This window comes from Capricornis sumatraensis, chromosome 21 (assembly GCF_032405125.1).
Source record: "Capricornis sumatraensis isolate serow.1 chromosome 21, serow.2, whole genome shotgun sequence".
NCBI lineage: Eukaryota > Metazoa > Chordata > Mammalia > Artiodactyla > Bovidae > Capricornis > Capricornis sumatraensis.
Window position 1 is genome coordinate 16526652 of NC_091089.1, and position 11987 is coordinate 16538638.

Genomic DNA, 11987 nt, shown 5'->3' on the forward strand with positions numbered 1-11987 from the left:
AAAAGGCAGAGGAACCAGAGATCAAACTACCAACATCTACTGGATCATAGAAAAAGCAAGGGAATTCCAGAAAAACATCTACTTCTTCTTCATTTACTGTGCTAAAGCCTTTGACTGTGTGGATCACAACAAATTGTAGAAAATTCTTCAATAGATGGGACTACCAGACCACCTTACCTGCTTCCTGAGAACCCTGTATGCAGGTCAAGAAGCAACAGTTCCATACGTGAAACAATGGACTGGTTCAAAATTGGGAAAGGAATAAGTCAAGGCTGTATATTGTTCTATAAAATAAATAAATTTATATTTTTAAAAAGGCTGTATTTTGTCACTATATTTATTTAACTTCTGTGCAGGGTACATGCAAAATGCCAGGCTGAATGAAGTAGAAACTGGAATCAAGATTGCTGGGAAACTCTGGAAAATAGTGAAGGACAGAGAATCCTGGCATGCTGCAGTCCATGGGGTCAGAAAGAGTCAGATACACTTAATGACTGAACATCGGAGGTTGGATGTGTAGAACCTGCTGAAGTATTGACTGTGAGACTGAAGAAGAGGGAGCAGTGAAGACTGACTCTCGGTTTCCTGCATGAGCAATGCAGTCAAGTGTGGGGATAGGCACAGTAATTAAGTGTAAGTGACTGAAGAAATGGGATTGAGGAAGTTATGTGACGAATTTGCTGTTTCATATGGACAGTTTGAGATAACCGTGAGACATTCCACTGGGACTGCCAATTAAAGACTTCTCCAATATGAGTCACAGTTTCAGAAACTGATTTGGATAATATAATTTGAGAGTTTTCTGTTTATGAGACGTTATTTAAAGGATAAATATCTATGAAGTGCAGTGACCAAAAATGTCCAGAACATTCTTGAAAAAAAAAAAAAAAAACAAATTTACAGGACACAAACTGTCTGATTTCAAAAGTTACTACACAGCAGCAGTCATCAAGATAACATGGTATTGGCATAAGGATAGAGGCAGAGATCAATGGAATATAATTGAGAATTAAGAAACAAATAACTAATTTATAGTCAACTGGTATTTGAAAAGAGTGCCAAGAAAATTCAGTGAGGTAAATTTGTCTTTTTAACAAACAATGATGTAACAATTGGATCAAAGCGAAAGTGAAAGTCACTCAACTCTTTGCCACCCCATGGACTAGAGTCCATGGGCTTTTCCAGGCCAGAATACTGGAGTGGGTAGCCTTTCCCTTCTCCAGGGGATCTTCCCAATCCAGGGATCAAACCCAGGTCTCCTGCATTGCAGGCAGATTTTTCACCAGCTGAGCCATAAGGGAAGCCTCATGTGCAAAAGGGTGACCCGTAACTGTAACTCACAATATACACGAAAATTAATTCAAAAGGGATCAGTCTAAGACCATTGTTACCATTGTTTCCCCATCTATTTGCCATGAAGTGATGGGACTGGAAGCCATGATCTTAGTTTTTTGAATGTTGAGTTTTAATTCAGCTTTTTCACTCTTCTCTTTCACTTTCATCAAGAGGATCTTCAGTCCCTCTTCTCTTTCTGCCATTAGAGTGGTGTCATCTGCATATCTTAGGTTGTTGATATTTCTCCTGGCAATCTTAATTTTGGCTTGTGATTCACCCAGCCTGGCATTTTGCATGATGTACCCAGCATATAAGTTAAATAAGCAGGGTGACAATATACAGCCTTGAGATATTCCAACTTCCAAACCAAACGTCATACTTACTTGTCACCATATCCACTTTTAAAACCTTAATCCAGGCAACATTGTCTCCTAGCTTACTAATTAGTGAGTGTCCCTGATTTTTCCCTGAAGGTCCATTTTCTACACAGTGATAATAAGAAAGATTTTTTAGTCTCTTTCTTGGTTTTCACTTAAATGAAATCTCAAATCTTTCACATGATGTATGAGGGGTGTTTCAAATCACCCCTCATGATTTGAACCCACCTATCTTTCACACCTCATCTTCTGATGTCTCCCGTTGCTTACAGGTCCCAGCCACACCAGCTTTCTCTTAGGTTTTCAAACAAGACTACCTTCTTCCTGGTTTGAGGTCCTTGCACATGCTGCCTCCTCTGATTAAAGCGTTCCTCGCACAACTGTGACTCTACTATTTCATAGATAGCTCCTTTGACCCATCTATTCTTGGCTTAAGTATCATCTCCTAAGAGAACTTTGGTGACTGTATGTCTAAATTATTTTATCTTTTTTCACTGTCACATAGCTGTTGCTTTCAACACATTTATTACACTTTATAAGTATTGTTTATATACTTGGTTATTGTCTGTCTTTCTCAATAAGTTGTAAGATCTATGCAAGAAGCAACCATGTCTGTTCTTTTTACCATTGTATCCTCAATGCTAAGCACACAATAGCGCTCATTAAATCGGTACTTGAATCTCTCATTTTTACCCAATAAAAAGTAATATTAGGGAACAGCTTCATAATTCTTAGTATAAGCCCAGCACTGTTACATACCCTCTATGTGGAGCAATTTATTTAAAACTCACAAGAAACTTATGAGGTGAATTCTATTATTCCATTTTTAAAGGAAATCAGGTAGGTTACATAGAAGGTAAGTAACTTCCTCGATGTCACCCAGACAAGGCATGAGCAAGCTTAGAGTTAGAAAGCCAGGTCTCCGGCTCTCTCACCAATGTCTGTAAACCCTGTGCCACACTGATGTACATCCAGAAGGCATGATAGGGAACTTTGGGTTTGAGTTAGGGAGTTGATATCTTCTCCTAGTCTTGTCTCTGCATGCAAACTTGGCAAGAATAGATGGAGCAATTAGTATGAGGATCTCAAATAATTCTGAGATAAAAAATGGCACCTTGTTCAATGTCTTCCTTTTTGAGATTCAGAGATAAAGGAGTATTCTGGGATGGGAGCAGTTCAGATCAGTTCAGTTCAGTTCAGTTCAGTCACTCAGTCGTGTCCAACTCTTTGCGACCCCATGAATTGCAGCACGTCAGGCCTCCCTGTCCATCACCAACCCCCAGAGTTCACTCAGACTCAACGTTCATCGAGTCAGTGATGCCATCCAGCCATCTCATCCTTGGCCGTCCCCTTCTCCTCCTGCCCCCAATCCCTCCCAGCATCAGAGTCTTTTCCAATGAGTCAACTCTTCGCATGAGGTGGCCAAAGTACTGGAGTTTCAGCTTCAGCATCATTCCTTCCAAAGAAATCCCAGGGTTGATCTCCTTCAGAATGGACTGGTTGGATCTCCTTGCAGTCCAAGGGACTCTCAAGAGTCTTCTCCAACACCACAGTTCAAAAGCATCAATTCTTCGGCGATCAGCCTTCTTCACAGTCCACCTCTCACATCCATACATGACTACTGGAAAAACCATAGCCTTGACTAGACGGACCTTAGTCGGCAAAGTAATGTCTCTGCTTTTGAATATACTGTCTAGGTTGCTCATAACTTTTCTTCCAAGGAGTAAGTGTCTTTTAATTTCATGGCTGCAGTCACCATCTGCAGTGATTTTGGAGCCCCCCAAAATAAAGTCTGACACTGTTTCCCCATCTATTTCCCATGAAGTGATGGGACCGGATGCCATGATCTTTGTTTTCTGAATGTTGAGCTTGAAGCCAACTTTTTCACTCTCCTCTTTCACTTTCATCAAGAGGCTTTTTAGTTCCTCTTCACTTTCTGCCATAAGGGTGGTGTCATCTGCATATCTGAGGTTATTGATATTTCTCCTGGCAATCTTGATTCCAGCTTGTGTTTCTTCCAGTCCAGCATTTCTCATGATGTACTCTGCATAGAAGTTAAACAAGCAGGGTGACAATATACAGCCTTGACGTACTCCTTTTCCTATTTGGAACCAGTCTGTTGTTCCATGTCCAGTTCTAACTGTTGCTTCCTGACTTGCATACAGATTTCTCAAGAGGCAGGTCAGGTGATCTGGTATTCCCATCTCTTTCAGAATTTTCCACAGTTTATTGTGATCCACACAGTCAAAAGCTTTGACATAGTCAATAAAGCAGAAATAGATGTTTTTCTGGAACTCTCTTGCCTTTTCGATGATCCAGCAGATGTTGGCAATTTGCCTTTTCAAAAACTAGCTTGAACATCAGGAAGTTCATGGTTCACATATTGTTGAGGCCTGGCTTGGAGAATTTTGAGCATTACTTTACTAGCATGTGAGATGAGTGCAATTGTTCGGTAGTTTGAGCATTCTTTGTCAATGCCTTTCTTTGGGATTGGAATGAAAACTGACCTTTTCCAGTCCTGTGACCACTGCTGAGTTTTCCAAATTTGCTGGCATATTGAGTGCAGCACTTTCACAGCATCATCTTTCAGGATTTGAAATAGCTCTACTGGAATTCCATCACCTCCACTAGCTTTGTTCGTAGTGATGCTTTCTAAGGCCCACTTGACTTCACATTCCAGGATGTCTGGCTCTAGATGAGTGATCACACCATCGTGATTATCTGGGTCGTGAAGATCTTTTTTGTACAGTTCTTCTGTGTATTCTTGCTACCTCTTTTTAATATCTTCTGCATCTGTTAGGTCCAGACCATTTCTGTCCTTTATCGAGCCCATCTTTGCATGAAATGTTCCCTTGGTGTCTCTAATTTTCTTGAAGAGATCTCTAGTCTTTCCCATTCTGTTGTTTTCCTCTATTTCTTTGCATTGATCGCTGAAGAAGGCTTTCTTATCTCTTCTTGCTATTCTTTGGAACTCTGCATTCAGATGCTTATATCTTTCCTTTTCTCCTTTGCTTTTAGCTTCTCTTCTTTTCACAGCTATTTGTAAGGCCTCCCCAGACAGCCATTTTGCTTTTTTGCATTTCTTTTCCATGGGGATGGTCTTGATCCCTGTCTCCTGTACAATGTCACGAACCTCATTCCATAGTTCATCAGGCACTCTATCTGTCAGATCTAGGCCCTTAAATCTATTTCTCACTTCCACTGTATAATCATAAGGGATTTGATTTAGGTCATACCTAAATGGTGTAGTGGTTTCCCCTTTCTTCAATTTAAGTCTAAATTTGGCAATAAGGAGTTCATGATCTGAGCCACAGTCAGCTCCCAGTCTTGTTTTTGCTGACTGTATAGAGCTTCTCCATCTTTGGCTGCTAAGAATATAATCAATCTGATTTTGGTGTTGACTATCTGGTGATGTCCATGTGTAGAGTCCTCTTGTGTTCTTAGAAGAGGGTGTTTGCTATGACCAGTGCATTTTCTTGGCAAAACTCTATTAGTCTTTGCCCTGCTTCATTCTGCATTCCAAGGCCAAATTTGCCTGTTACTCCAGGTGTTTCTTGACTTCCTACTTCGCACGTGCCTCCTAAAAGTAGAATAGCAAGGACAAGGAGGATATCCAGGACCTCAAAGTAAAATATCCTTGAGGAAGTTAGCAGTCTAGGCTGGTGACTTGGATCAGTAAAACAAAGGTGGGTGGTTGAAACAGTGAGGTCTTTCAGGTGCAGCTATTGGTCCTAGGAGAAAATGACTAAACCCAGGAGTATGTGAACATGAAAGAGTTTCAGATGGATCAAAATGACAGTGAGATATCGTCTCATACCTGTTAGGATGGCTTTTCACAATTGCTGGTAACGATGTAGAGAAAAGGAAAACCTGCTGGTGGGAATGCAAACTGATAGTCATTATGGGAAAGGTATGACAGTTTCTCAAAAAGTTAAACACTGTACTACCGTATCATCCAGGAATCCTGCTCCTGGATATATAACTGAATGAGTTAAAATCAGTATCTCAGAGGGATATCTGCATACTCATGTTCACTGAAGCGTTATTCACAATAGCCAAGATGAGGAAATAACCAAAGTGCCTATCTTGGATGGATGGATAAAGAAGCTGTGATACATATTTGAATATTTTCATCCAAGAGAAAGAAGTAATGTCTGCTATATGCGACAACATGGATGGATGCTGAAGGTGTTATGCTAAGTGAGATAAGTCAGACAGAGGACAAACACTGTAGAATATCACTTTTGACTCTGAACTTGTAAAAACAGAGGGGAGAATAGAAGTTATAAGGAGCTGGAGATAGGGAAACTGGGGAGAAATTGTTTTAAGGGTAAAAACTTATGACCAGTAGGTAAGTTCTAGAGAGTTAATACACAACATAGTGATTATAGTCAACTCTATTGTATTGTATATTGTATGTATTGTAGTATTACAGTATTTGTACAATACTGTAAAAATTTCAACATTACTAAGAAACTAAATCTTAACTGCTCTCAAAGTTGTATTATAAGTTTCAACATTACAAAAAAACTAAATCTTAATTGTTCTCAACGCACACAAAAAGTGATAAATATGTAACATGGAAGAAGTGTTAGCTAATACTACTATAGTAATCCTACTGCAATACACAAATTACCAAACCAACATATTGTGCACCTTACATTTACAGTATTATGTGTCAATTATATCTCAATTTAAATATATATAAACATAGTTGAGGAGAAGGCAATGGCACCCCACTCCAGTACTCTTGCCTGGGAAATCCCATGGACGGAGGAGCCTGGTGGGCTGCAGTCCATGGGGTTGCTAAGAGTCGGACACGACTGAGTGACTTCACTTTCACTTTTACTTTCATACATTGGAGAAGGAAATGGCAACCCACTCTAGTGTTCTTGCCTGGAGAATCCCAGAGACGGGGGAGCCTGGTGGGCTGCCGTCTATGGGGTTGAATAGAGTCAGACACAACTGAAGCGACTTAGTAGTAGTAAACATAATTGAAGTGGGAAGTCACACACTGGGCCCGGATAGGGCCCAGTGCACTGGATACATACAATGCACTGGATAGGCCTTAACCTTTGTACTATCATCTGGCTCCCGTAGCGTGCACACACACACACACACACACACACATACACAAAGTTCCCTGACATTTCCTTTGTACTATCATCTGGCTCCCATAGCGTGCACACACACACACACACACACACACACACACACACACACACACAAAGTTCCCTGACATTTCAGGATGTGTTCAGAATTTCTTGGTGGTTTGCGGGCTTAGAATATTACTGTTTTTCCTGTGTTCAAAGTATGTTCTGGTTTAAGTGTGGCTTCTTGACAATCAGCTTGCTCTTTCTTTTAGTCTCACTAAACCCCATGTGTGGTGGGCCTACCAGAATTCTGTGCTCCTGGGGCACTGTAGATGTTAACAGAATGGCAAGGAATGGTGGTAGACCACATGTCACAGGTATCTCTCCTGCCTATTAGAGTTACTGAAACATACCAAGATAAAATTACTAAGGCTTTTAACAGAGCACTGGCAGGCCACTGAACTGAGCTCAGGGACGTGTGAGTGTGGAGCAGTGTGCCGTAGTGCTACGCCCAGGTCATCAGCGAGTCACGGGCGCTTAACTCCACAGGCCTGGATGAGACCACCCATGAGGAAATAGAAAAAACAAGCGGTCTCAGACATAAGCACTGTGTTAGTTCAACATTTTGAGATTGATCTGAGAAGAAAGTCCATAAAGGAGAGACTGAGAAACCAGCCAGGAAGGTCGGAGGTCACGATATGAAGAACTACCTGGCCGTAAGGCTCTTACAGGATGTTCTGGGACTCTCATTCAGTGACAGAATAAACAGGATGACACTGATGGGTGAAGGTTTCACTACTGAGATTCTGGTGTAACTACCAGTACTGTGGGGTGGGTAGGCAGAGGTGAGTCATTTAATTGAGGTGGACTGGGATATTAGGTCTCTCATGGAGAAACACAGTAACACTCAAGCTTTTTTTTTTTTTTTTTTTGCTGTTGTTTTTTAATTGAAGTGCAGTTGATTTACAATATGGTGTTAGTTTTAAGTATACAGCAAAGTGATGCAAAATAATTCAATTATATATAACTGAATTATATAATTTTTCTTTCAGCTTATTTTTCATTATAGTTTATTAAAATATTTTGAATATTGCTCCCTGTGTTATCCAGTAAACACTTGCTTATCTATTTTATGTATAGTAATCTGTTAATCTCATACTCCTAATTTATCCCTCACACTCCTTTCCCCTTTGGTAACTATAAGTTTGTTTTCTATATCTTGTTTCACATATCCATTTGTATTATATTTTAGATTCTACATTTAATATCATATTTATCTTACTTCATTTAGTATGATAATCTCTAGGCCCATCCATGTTGCTGCAAACGGTAACTCTTCATTCTTTTTGGTGCCCAGTATTCCATTGTATATATGTACCTCTTCTTTATCTGTTCATCTATTGACAGACTGCTTCCATGTCTTGGCTGTTATAAACAGTGCTGCTATATGCATTGGAGTGCTCGTATCTTTTTAGAGTTTTCATCTTTTCCAGATATATGCCCAGGAGTGTGATTTCTGGTTCAAACAGTAGCCCTATTTTTAGTTTTTAAAGGAACCTCCATAGTGGCTGCACCAATTTACATTCTCCACCAACAGTGTAGGAAGGCTCCCATTCTCCATACCCTTTTCAGCACTTATTTGTAGACATTTTGATGATTAGCAATCCTGACAGGTGTGAAGTGATACCTCATTGTGGCTTTGATTTGCATTTGAAAGTAAGTTTTAAATAGACTTCAGGTTCAGAGAGAGAGGCTCTCAAGGAAATTTTGGTTAGGTGCCTCTATTTGGGACTATTGCTACTGGTGCTGTGGCAGCAGGTGTATGTGTTTTTGTGTTTTTTCCCTTGAGGTAAGAAAACAAACTACCTGGTAGGTGATGGCAGCTGCTTATAGCAGTAACCCTGCCAAGTGGGCCATAACCCTGGACATTCCTAGCATATATTTTGGAATGCAATTTCTCACCTGACCCAAAAAGAAGAGTTACAATTGTCCCAGAATACCAATTTGGCTTTCTTTTTACAACTGGGCTCAGTATCCTGCACTGAGCCCGGTGGGCTAAGGAACTGGGTGTCTGTGAGCGTGTGCTGCTCCACACTTGGCATGGCTCCTCCGTCATTTGTTGGGCTCCTCTCCTTCCTCTGGAGTGGTCTGGACTGGTCGGTCCTTATCATCAGCCATGCCACAAACCATGGAAATGCGCACCATGTCATTTCCTCCTGACTGCATAGAGCAGTGCTGGTGGAGGTGTGTCTGCTCAGGGCATCACAGGGCGGCAGCAACAGCGCAGGTGAGGCTGGAGATCTTGGTGCGTCAGGGGAACACGGGCTGGAAGGGGCGGTTTGGGTGGATGTTGCGGTGAAAGCAGCTTGGGGCTCCCATGGTGTAGAAAGACAATGTTTCCTGGCTTTAGACAGTGAGTTGCTTAGGATCTCTTAAAAAATCAGCATTACTGAAGTACAACTTGTAAGTCATAAAACACAATACTATGTTTTTTGGTACATGAATTGTAAACTTAGTCGCTGTTCCAGTTTTGGAACATTTGTCATCATTGTATAACATCCCTTCAGTGTCCCTTTCCTGTCAATTCCCATTTTCTTACCCAGCCCCTGGCCCCCTCTGAATTGCTTTCTGCTGATGATTTATCTTCTCTGATAAATGGAAACTCATATGTGGTCTTCTATGTCTGGCTTCTTTCACTTAGCATATTTTTGAGGTTCATCTTTATTGTTTCAGTGTAAGTGCTTCTTTTTTAGTGATGATGGCCCAAGGAACTCCAGAGGTTAGAGATGGGGGTTGTACAAAGCTGTATAAGAATAAGAGACCATTCTCACTGACCTAGGGAGGGTTTGTGCTAACAAAACAGATAAAGAACATGGTAACATTGGTCCTGATGTCTCAAGGACAGTGGTGATGATGATCAAAGCTGAGAAGTTAAATAGCTAAATTCTAGTTAAATTCTGTGGTTCATTCAGGTGTTACTTGACCTGTGTTGAGCTTATTTGTATCTACATCCACCCTGTTCACACTCCAGAGTTTTAGAATGGCAATACTGGAGAGCTATAACAACTTCCATTTTAAAAAAGTTAGATACTTTATTTAGGGAGGTATCTGGTAAAACTGAACCAGGAAAGAATCCGGGCTCCTTGGAGAAACGGCTGACTTGCAGGGCTGGGGCACATAAAGTATAAGATGAGCCTGGATCATCTCATGCCAGAAGTAAGAAAGGCTCAAGAACATTAGAATCACGTCAGGGACACAGGCACCAGACTGCGGACAGGTAAGTCCCAGGCAATTTTACCATCACAGTAAGTGATGATAGGAATGCACTGTACAATAAATGGGAGAAAGGACAGCTGTATCAGTAGGTCTCTAACAACTGCTCAAAGAATAATGGAATTATAAAAAAAAACCATTTGCCTTTCACCATAGTAACACTTGATTCAGACAAGAAAAATCAACATATGCTAAAACCAATAGGTAAAAGTGTGTTAAAGAACAAGGTATTAACGTGGTTTCAAGGTATCTCCCCATAAAATACTTATAAATTCCTCACTAATTTATAAGTTTCAAATACAAATTAACTTCACAGTTTGTAGTTTTTCCAGTAGTTGTGTATGGATGTGAATGTTAGACCATAAAGAAAGCTGAGCGCTGATGAAATGATGCTTTTGAACTGTGATTGTTGGAGAAGACTCTTGAGAGTCCCTTGGACAGCAAGGAGATCCAACCAGTCAACTAAAGGAAATCAGTCCTGAACATCCACTGGAAGGACTGATCCTGAAGCTGAAACTCCAATACTTTGGTCACTTAATGTGAAGAACTGACTCATTGGAAAAGACCCTGATGGAGGGAAAGACTGAAGACAGAAGAGGAAGGGGACCAGAGGATGAGACGATTGGAATGCATCACCAACTCAATGGACATGAGTTTGAGCAAGCTCTGTGAATTGGTGATGGACAGGGAAGCCTGGTGTGCTGCAGCCCATGGGGTCACAAAGAGTCGGACACGAACGAGCGATTGAACTGGAAAGTTTGAAAAAAGCTGGATAACGTATTTTTACCAAGTGATGAAAGCTATCATGACCAGGCACAGGACAAATTCATATCATGTGTTTTCTGATAAGGTCATGAGAAGTACACAGTATTTATTTTTTTGAAGTGTTCCAACCAAAAATAACACAACTTGAGGAAAATTAAACAAACTTAAACTATGGGATTTTCCATAAAGTAACTGCCTTATACTTTGGAGACTATTTTTTTTTTAACTAGCTCACACTTTATATGAATTTCTTTCATTTTTAGCTGTGCCAGGATCCCATCCAGGTGGTATGCATTCTTTATGGTGAAGTGTTAACATATCAAATTATTCATTCAGAAATCTGGTATACTTTCCATATTTAATTATAGAAAATTCATGTTGCTTTTGAAATTTACCTGCCTTCCCATCACACACAAAAAATCCCAAGAGTTTCAATTTTTTTTTTTAAATCCAAAATGTGTTTATTGGGATGGCTTCCCATTCATCTTGATAGAGGATACTTTTAGTGCTGCTTCAGCGTAAAGGAGCAGCCTTCTGTAAGCCTTGCTTTTCCTCTTGTAGGCTGGCAGAGGACAGTAGAGCAGCCAACACACAAAACTACTGTGTTTATACATGGCTAAAGATTGCGGTGATTTGACAGCATCCTGGGCATTTCACATCCATGAAATAGCAATGAGGACTCTGCACCAGGCACTTTTTCTTGTGTTTCCTCTTCTCTTCTGGAGAGAGGTGGAGATTCTTTGCTAGAGGCATGTTCTTATGCGGAGCTCGTCACTGCCAGAAAGGCAATTCTTTACAGAAAAAAAAAACAAAAAACACCACAAAAACTGTAATGTTATGTCTATGTGCAAAAATATAAAGGATATTGTGACTGTAGGTTAACAATTGCATGTTAAGATTTATTTTGTCTGCATGTTTTTACTGACTTATTTCCTATTTCAGTTCAGTTGCTCAGTCATGTCCGACTCTGAGACCCCGTGAACTGCAGCACACCAGGCTTCCCTGTCCATCACCAACTCCCAGAGCTTGCTCAAACTCATGTCTGTCGAGTTGGTGATGTCATCCAACCATCTCATCCTCTGTTGTTGCCTTCTTCTCCTGCCTTCAGTCTTTCGCAGCATCAAGGTCTTTTCCAATGAGTCAG

General features: G+C 40.6%; 1 pseudogene; it reads right to left on the reverse strand.

Moving 5' to 3' along the window:
- Nucleotides 1–11345: 11345 nt before the first annotated feature.
- Nucleotides 11346–11596, reverse strand: LOC138097681 (small ribosomal subunit protein eS27-like; annotated as a pseudogene).
- Between the last annotated feature and the right edge of the window lie 391 nt (nt 11597–11987).